Consider the following 7,500-nt stretch of genomic DNA (forward strand, 5'->3'; position numbering starts at 1 on the left):
GTGTGTGTGTGTGTGTGTGTGTGTGTGTGTGTGTGTGTGTGTGTGTGTGTGTGTGTGTGTGTGTGTGAGCAGATACGGTAAGTGCTATCCCAACCGGACAGGGAGGCAAACTCGGGGGAGTTAATGTCAACCACTCGACAGCAGGAGAGAAGGGATAGCTTTGAAGTGACAGCCCTAAGGTTATGAAAAAGAGCGGTATTACTCAGCGAGGGAGAGGTACATGATTAAATAGACCCCTCTCGGTGAGAGGGTCTGAGAGAAAGAGTGCACTCAAAGTGCGAGGGTCCGGGGTACATGAAGAACGAAGAGGACGAAGAAGAACAGAGCGCCAGCTGCGTGGCCCGAATCCCCGACACCCACGCCCGAATCCCCCACACACACGCCCAAACCCCCCCCCACACACGCCCAAATCCCCCACACACACGCCTAAATCCCCCCCACACACACGCCCAAATCCCCAGTAACACACACCCGAATCCCCAACACACACGCCCGAATCCCCGACACCCACGCCCAAATCCCCCACACACACGCCCAAATCCCCCCCCCACACCCACGCCCAAATCCCCCACACCCACGCCCGAATCCCCCACACACACGCCCAAATCCCCAACAACACCCCCGAATCCCCAACAACCCCCCCTCCACCCCCGAATCCACCATCTCCCCGGGCTTTCATTTCCAAGCACACAGGAAAACAACCGCGGGAGGGGTAAAATGTCACATTTTCCGCCTTGAGAAATGCGTAGCGAGCAGGTCGGCTTCCTTCCTTCCCCTCGGACCACCGCCGGAGCGCGAGGCTCTAAATTACGTTCTCTAAATGACGTTCTCTAAATTACGTGTTCTAAATCATTGGTCCCCAACCACCGGGCCGTGGACCGGTACCGTGCCTCGGTACAGCTGCTACCGCGCCTCAGAAAGTATAGCCTAAAATAAAAATAATGGGGTGGTGGGGAAATACATTTATTACATTGAACTGTTCCGACCCGGAAGTTCCAAAGAAAGAAGCACTTCCAAGTTGATCTTGAGCTAGCCACGTTTATATCAGTGTGTTGTTAGGCCTACTTAAACTTATTATTAGGCCTATAATAATAATAATAATAATAATAATAATAATAATAATAATAATAATAATAATAATAATAATAATAATAATAATAATAATAATAATAGGCTAATATGTGTTGACACCAAAATAATATGCATGTAATGTGTTTAAATCAGTGTGCTGCTGTTAGGCCTACTTAAACTTATGAAAAAGCAACTACACTACAACGTTATAGACTCAGAAAGAAAAAGAAAACGTGATAGGCTACCCCCCGGGCCTCGGAAAATGTGGCTAAATGAAACCGGTCCTCGGTGCGAAAAAGGGTTGGGGACCGCTGCTCTAAATGACGTGCTCTAAATGCAGCATCTATGGAACGACGCGTCGCCGGCGCAGCGGGCGGAGTGCCGGGCGGCGTGGATAAATAAGATCCCTCTACGGGTCTTTCTGAATTCATGAGAGCGAGGAGCGAGGACGGCCGCGGGGGTCTTTGTTTACCGCCGTCGCAGAGAGAGAGAGAGAGAGAGAGAGAGAGAGAGAGAGAGAGAGAGAGAGAAAAAAAGGGCGGGAGAGAGAGAGAGAGCTAGAGAGAGAGAGAGAGAGAGAGAGAGGAGAGTTAATTCCCGTTTCACGGAGGAGTTTGAAATCGTTTTTCTCTCCTCTCTTTTCTTCCCCGGTTTGAATGACAGCGTGTTGGCGGGAGAGTTATTCACGATTAGCCACAACGACAACAACAACAACAACAACAAAGACGCTAGCAGGTGGACATGCCCGCCTTGGAGCTCAGAGCTGAAGCAGGAGAGGAGAATCTCCCCGGGTTTGGCGGAATAATGACAGATTACATCGACGCTGTGCCAGTTATCGCCGCTTGACAATTCTTCATATCCAAAACCCTTGACGAACGCCACAGGTTTCAGAAGATGACTCAGTCCACCAATTAAGATGGGGGATATGGAGGGGTCTCCACAGGCGCCGGTGTGCGGCTCAAACCGTCTCTGATAAAAGAGCTTCAAATAAACACCGGGACAAAAAAAAGCCTTTTCTTTCCTCAACTGTCAAATCCTCCAGGGTTATGGGATCAACAACTCAAAGGGGAAATGCTTTTAACTGATGGAAGAGATGGAACATCTGCCGATGGGCCCACACGCCAATCAATGACCTTCTCAGATGGAAACATGGATTCCTGATTGAAAGGAAACAGCAGTGGACCTTTGGGGGGGGGGGGGTCGTCTAACCCACGCGATTCCCATTCCACCAGAACATGGTCAACTCCTGCCTCGTGAGGGACCGCGGAACATCTGACCATTATGTTTACATGTGTCCATCTCCCGGAAAATAAAAATGAAAACAGTTGTCAATTTTTCTCAAAGTGCTTCTCTTTCCCCCTCAGGCCTCGGAATGGTAGATCGAGGACCACCTATCCCTGTCTAATAGCTTTTAGGTGCACATGTTGAGAGGGGCAGACTTATGTTGGTGGGGGGTCGTCGGGGGGGGGGGGGGTGGGCAGAGCTCAGCGGGGTAGGGGCGTTAAGAGCTGACTCATGAATATTACAGGCCAGGCTGGTAGCAGCAACCCATGTGGAAATGTTAAGTGGAGGTTTTTAAAGGGGAAGGAGCCCACGGAGTGAGATCGAGCTAAATGTTATGAAGTGTTTCTTAAAGGGCCGGTCCCGTATCTGGAAAGTGAGCTAAAGGTTTCACAGGGGTCCTTAAAGGGGAAGGGCTCATTACTGCATAAATAGGAGGGCAGATAAACGCTTAGCCCAGGTTTTTTAAAGGGGAGTAATGTCAACGTGGAGATTGAGCTAAATGCCACACAGGGGCTTCAAAGGGAAAAGACGCGCCCCTGGAAATTAAATGAAACGTTTGCCATTTTTTTTACCAAACAAACTACAAAGGCCAAGTCAAATGTTAAACTACTAATGCCGAAGTTACACAGCACGGCTTTCAACGTGTCGTCAGATCACAGGGCTGCACACACACTTACATGAATGTTTTGAGACCTATCTATCTATCTATCTATCTATCTATCTATCTATCTATCTATCTATCTATCTATCTACCTGTCTGTCTGTCTGCCTATCTATCTATCTATCTATCTACAGTATCAATCTATCTATCTACAGTATCTATCTACAGTATCTATCTATCTACCTATCTATCTATCTATCTACAGTATCTATCTATCTATCTATCTATCTACAGTATCAATCTATCTATCTATCTACAGTACCTATCTATCTACCTATCTATCTATCTATCTATCTATCTATCTATCTATCTATCTACAGTATCTATCTATCTATCTATCTACAGTATCTATCTATCTATCTATCTACAGTATCTATCTATCTATCTATCTATCTATCTATCTACAGTATCTATCTATCTACCTATCTATATATCTATCTATCTATCTACAGTATCTATCTATCTATCTATCTATCTATCTACAGTATCTATCTATCTACCTACCTATCTACCTACCTATCTATCTATCTATCTATCTATCTGTCTATCTATCTCTATTGATTGTCTGTGCTGCAGAGAGAGTTGGAGGTAATTAACTATTTTATGGGGAAAGCGTACAGCAGGTACAGCAGCTGTCTCACACTGTGACTCAACAAGGACCGTTTGTTTGTGCCTTGTTGTTGTTACAGATAACTGAAAAGCTTGTGTGTGTGCAAATTTATTCTGACAGAAACTATATTATTGTGCCCGTCTGTAAAAAACATGATAAAACTGGGTTCAGGAAGCTGCCCAGGATGTCAGCCGAGCAGTTTGATTTCACTACAGGACTTTCCCCGCCGACACGACCAGATATTTAACCTGCCAGACGTCTAGTCGGAGTTTGCGACACACGGGGGACACAGCGGGGACCCTCTCAGATCGCGTCGTGAGCGGTTCCCACGACACGACCCGCGCTCATGGGAGTGCGCTACGATTGGCCTCCGGGCCTGGATGGCTTTTATCTGCCATCATGTGACGTGACATTAGGATCTTCGGCGGACATCCCCCATCGAGCAAAAACCAGACAGAGGAGGGAGGACGAAGAGGAGGACGGGGAGGACGAGGGGACGATGGACAGCCGGAGACCGTGGCTGTCCTCTGGAGACCAAAGCTGTCCTGAGTGAGCGAGTAGGAGTCATATAACTAACATACATGTCTTCTCTGAGGACCTATTAGCTCCGCTGTTGCTATACTGGCGCAAGAGAGCCAGGGCTTCAAAGCTTGACAGGAGATAATGAAACCACAGGGAGGCACGCCGAGATCCGCCACAGAGAGATTTACAGATGGGAAGGAACGTGTTTAAAAAAAAAAGCAGTGAACGCCACTTCAAATTCCAGTCCTCAAACACGGGGGTCTTTGCCACAATTGGGGGATAGACGCTGCATATCCACCGTAATTTCAAAATCTAAAGTGCTAATGTCTTTAAAGCGAGGTCTGAAACCTCATAATGAGCTTATAACGCTATAGCGGATGATGCTAAATGCTTTGTCGTGTGCACTGTGAACATGCAGCAGGCCAGTGTGACTCTATTAGCTGAGAAGAGAATTGAGCGGGAATTTTGGGATCTTTCGTGTTCGCAGAGTCGACTAAGCTCCGGAAATGACACGAGGGGCGAACGCTAATCTGAAACGATGCGCATGGGGGCTCGATGTGAATTAGGATTTCAATACCAGGACTGTGCCTAAGGCGAAGCAGGAAGAGCCGTCCCATGGGACCTTAATTCAGAAAAAATATGTACGGTAGTCAATGGCGATAAACTAATAATTTTTTGATCCCACTTGAATTGTGCCATGACCGTCATATATGATGTTTGTCAATTTAAAACATAATTTGGCATGTCAAGAAAGTCACAATTTGTCATAGTACTGTAAAGCACTTATTCCAGAACGAGTTTAAAATTATTTTAAAAAGCTGAAAATCACTATAAGTCTGGCCATGTTGAGAGCTACAGGAATGCGAAAGGAGAGTTAGTTCTGTAAGAGCTGGCATGCGAGATCGGCTTTACAAGGTTTTGGTGAGTGTAATATCGACTAGCTAATATTAGCTAGCTTGCGAGTTAACCGAGATTAGTCAAATTTGTGTTTTAAATTGACAAACATCATATGTGATGGTCATGGCACAATTCAATCAGGATCACGAAATAATTTTTCTCACGTCGTTCATCTCACGTCGTTCACTACCATTTATATTTTTTCAGGTTTTCTCTTCCTGCTTCCGCTTAGGAACTCTATATGAGAACAAACGTGCACAAATACAGTCGTATATATGAGGGAGGGAGGAAGGGAGGGAGACGAATGGGAGAGAAGGAGGAGAGAGACCAAGACATTGGGAGAGAGAAAGAAGGAAAGAGAGAGAGAGAGAGAGAGAGCACAAAAGAAACAATTCATCTAAACAGCGGTCGGAGGAACTCTTGGTGCAGCGTCTCGCTATAATGGAGGACAGAAAAGTGCTGAGGTTTCTCTTCTAGAAGTTAGTGAGTGGGCTGGTCTGACCCTGCTGTCCAACACAAGAGTCTCTGCCGCAGTTGTAGAGTTGAATCCAGCTCCCTGCCAACCCCCTTTCATTATAACACAATGTCTGTCCAAGTGGGCATTTAGTCCTAAGCAGATTTATCTTTTTCTCTGGGAAAGAAAACACGATCTGTACATCGCAAAGACCTCTACAAATCACTAGAGTACCCTCGTCACTGACGTCCCTGTGAAAGGACGATGGACAGGGGCAAGACATTTGCATGTAAGGTCATTGAAGCGAACATTGTACTCAAGATGTAAAAAAAAAAAAGTTTAGTCTAATGACTAACTGCATGTCCCATTTCAAACTTCTCATCTTTTCAAAATACTGTTGAGAGCTTTTCTGACAGAAAATGTACTTTGTAATCCTTAACATATCTATTTTGAGAATTGTTTGTTGTGAGAAAAGAAAGTTCCGTCAAAATCTCCATGACAACAGTTCTGACCCCCCACCGAGAGGTTAGGGGGTCAATTGAATAATTGTCAGCTCCATTCAAGCACATGACAAAGTCTTGAGGTCAACATTAATCCTAGCTCCAAAGTCAAATTGACACCTCTAGCCAGCTACGGGTAGATTCCTAGCGTCCCCTCAAAGCATTGAAGCGATGTCACATAGTAGGATGCACATGTGTCATGACACAGAGAACGTGAGAACATTAAGCTCTTTCATGACTCTGTAGGGGCGAGGACGAGCATTAAAACATGTACGATCACAGCGTGGACCAGTCTCACACTTTGACACCATGACAAACTTTCATTTTCACCTGAAGTACTAACAAATCCAATCACAAGCAATCTTTCAAAAGCCATGTAGCTCAAATCCTTATGACTCTAGCGGGGGGACTTGTTTAGTCCCCAACACTGAACCCAACACCTCTTCAACCACAGCCACTTGAATAAGACCCCCCACTAACAATGTCCATGCCTGGTGAGAGCAGCTCTTTCACATTCTAATGGCGGTACAGTAGCTATAAAGGAGGCCATTGTTGTTGTGAAGTGTTATAAAACTCAAAAGGAGCATCAGGAAAGAGGCAAAGAAAGTGAAAGACAACCGAAAAATCACCCTCATCTGCAATTCTTTTAATCGACCGACCTCCCCGACTTAAGTTTGTTGTTTTACAGCGCCTCGCCCTCCTCCTTCTTCTTCAACCCTTCCCTGAAGCTTGAGAATTGATTTGCAAATGTGTGCACATTTCCCTAAGTTAGATTGGGACCCGCGGTTGAGGGTTTGAGGGGTTGAGGGTTCTGTACTCCGTCCGCCAACCCTTTGAGCTCTGAAGACGACAAGAAGAGGCACTTGCATGCGAATGGAAACCCGAGGGCTGTGGTGCCGCCGCCCCGCGTTAATTGGGCTTCTGTTGATGTGATGTCCTAATGGGAAGGGTCAACTTTCCCAGAGGAAACGACTTTGGTGTTTTTCTTCTCCCTCTTGGAGCCTTCCTCGGTTTCATTGCTGGAGGGTCTCTCTCCGGCTCTCTCTGTCTCTCTCCGGCTCTCTCTCTCTCTCTCTGTCTCTCTCTGGCTCTCTCTCTCTCTCTCTGTCTCTCTCTCCGGCTCTCTCTGTCTCTCTCTCCGGCTCTCTCTCTCTCTCTCCGGCTCTCTCTGTCTCTCTCTGTCTCTCTCTCTGACTCTCTCTGTCTCTCTCCGGCTCTCTCTCTCTCCGGCTCTCTCTCTCTCTCTCTGGCTCTCTCTCTGACTCTCTCTCTGTCTCTCTCCGGCTCTCTCTGTCTCTCTCTCTGTCTCTCTCTGTCTCTCTCTCTGTCTCTCTCTCTGTCTCTCTCTCTGTCTCTCTCTCTGTCTCTCTCTGTCTCTCTCTCTGTCTCTCTCTGTCTCTCTCTCTGTCTCTCTCTCTGTCTGTCTCTCTGTCTCTCTCTGTCTCTCTCTCTGTCTCTCTCTGTCTCTCTCTCTGTCTCTCTCTCTGTCTCTCTCTGTCTC

At 46.5% G+C, this 7,500-nt stretch overlaps 1 protein-coding gene across 1 annotated transcript in view; it reads right to left on the reverse strand.

Moving 5' to 3' along the window:
- The window catches only part of robo3 (roundabout, axon guidance receptor, homolog 3), a gene marked incomplete at its 5' end in the record, with an annotated part of 150,217 nt that overhangs the window by 75,001 nt on the left and 67,716 nt on the right, over positions 1–7,500 (reverse strand). The window lies entirely within an intron of this gene.

The sequence above is a fragment of the Borostomias antarcticus genome (assembly GCF_949987555.1).
Source record: "Borostomias antarcticus genome assembly, chromosome: 1".
In the NCBI taxonomy this organism is placed as follows: domain Eukaryota; kingdom Metazoa; phylum Chordata; class Actinopteri; order Stomiiformes; family Stomiidae; genus Borostomias; species Borostomias antarcticus.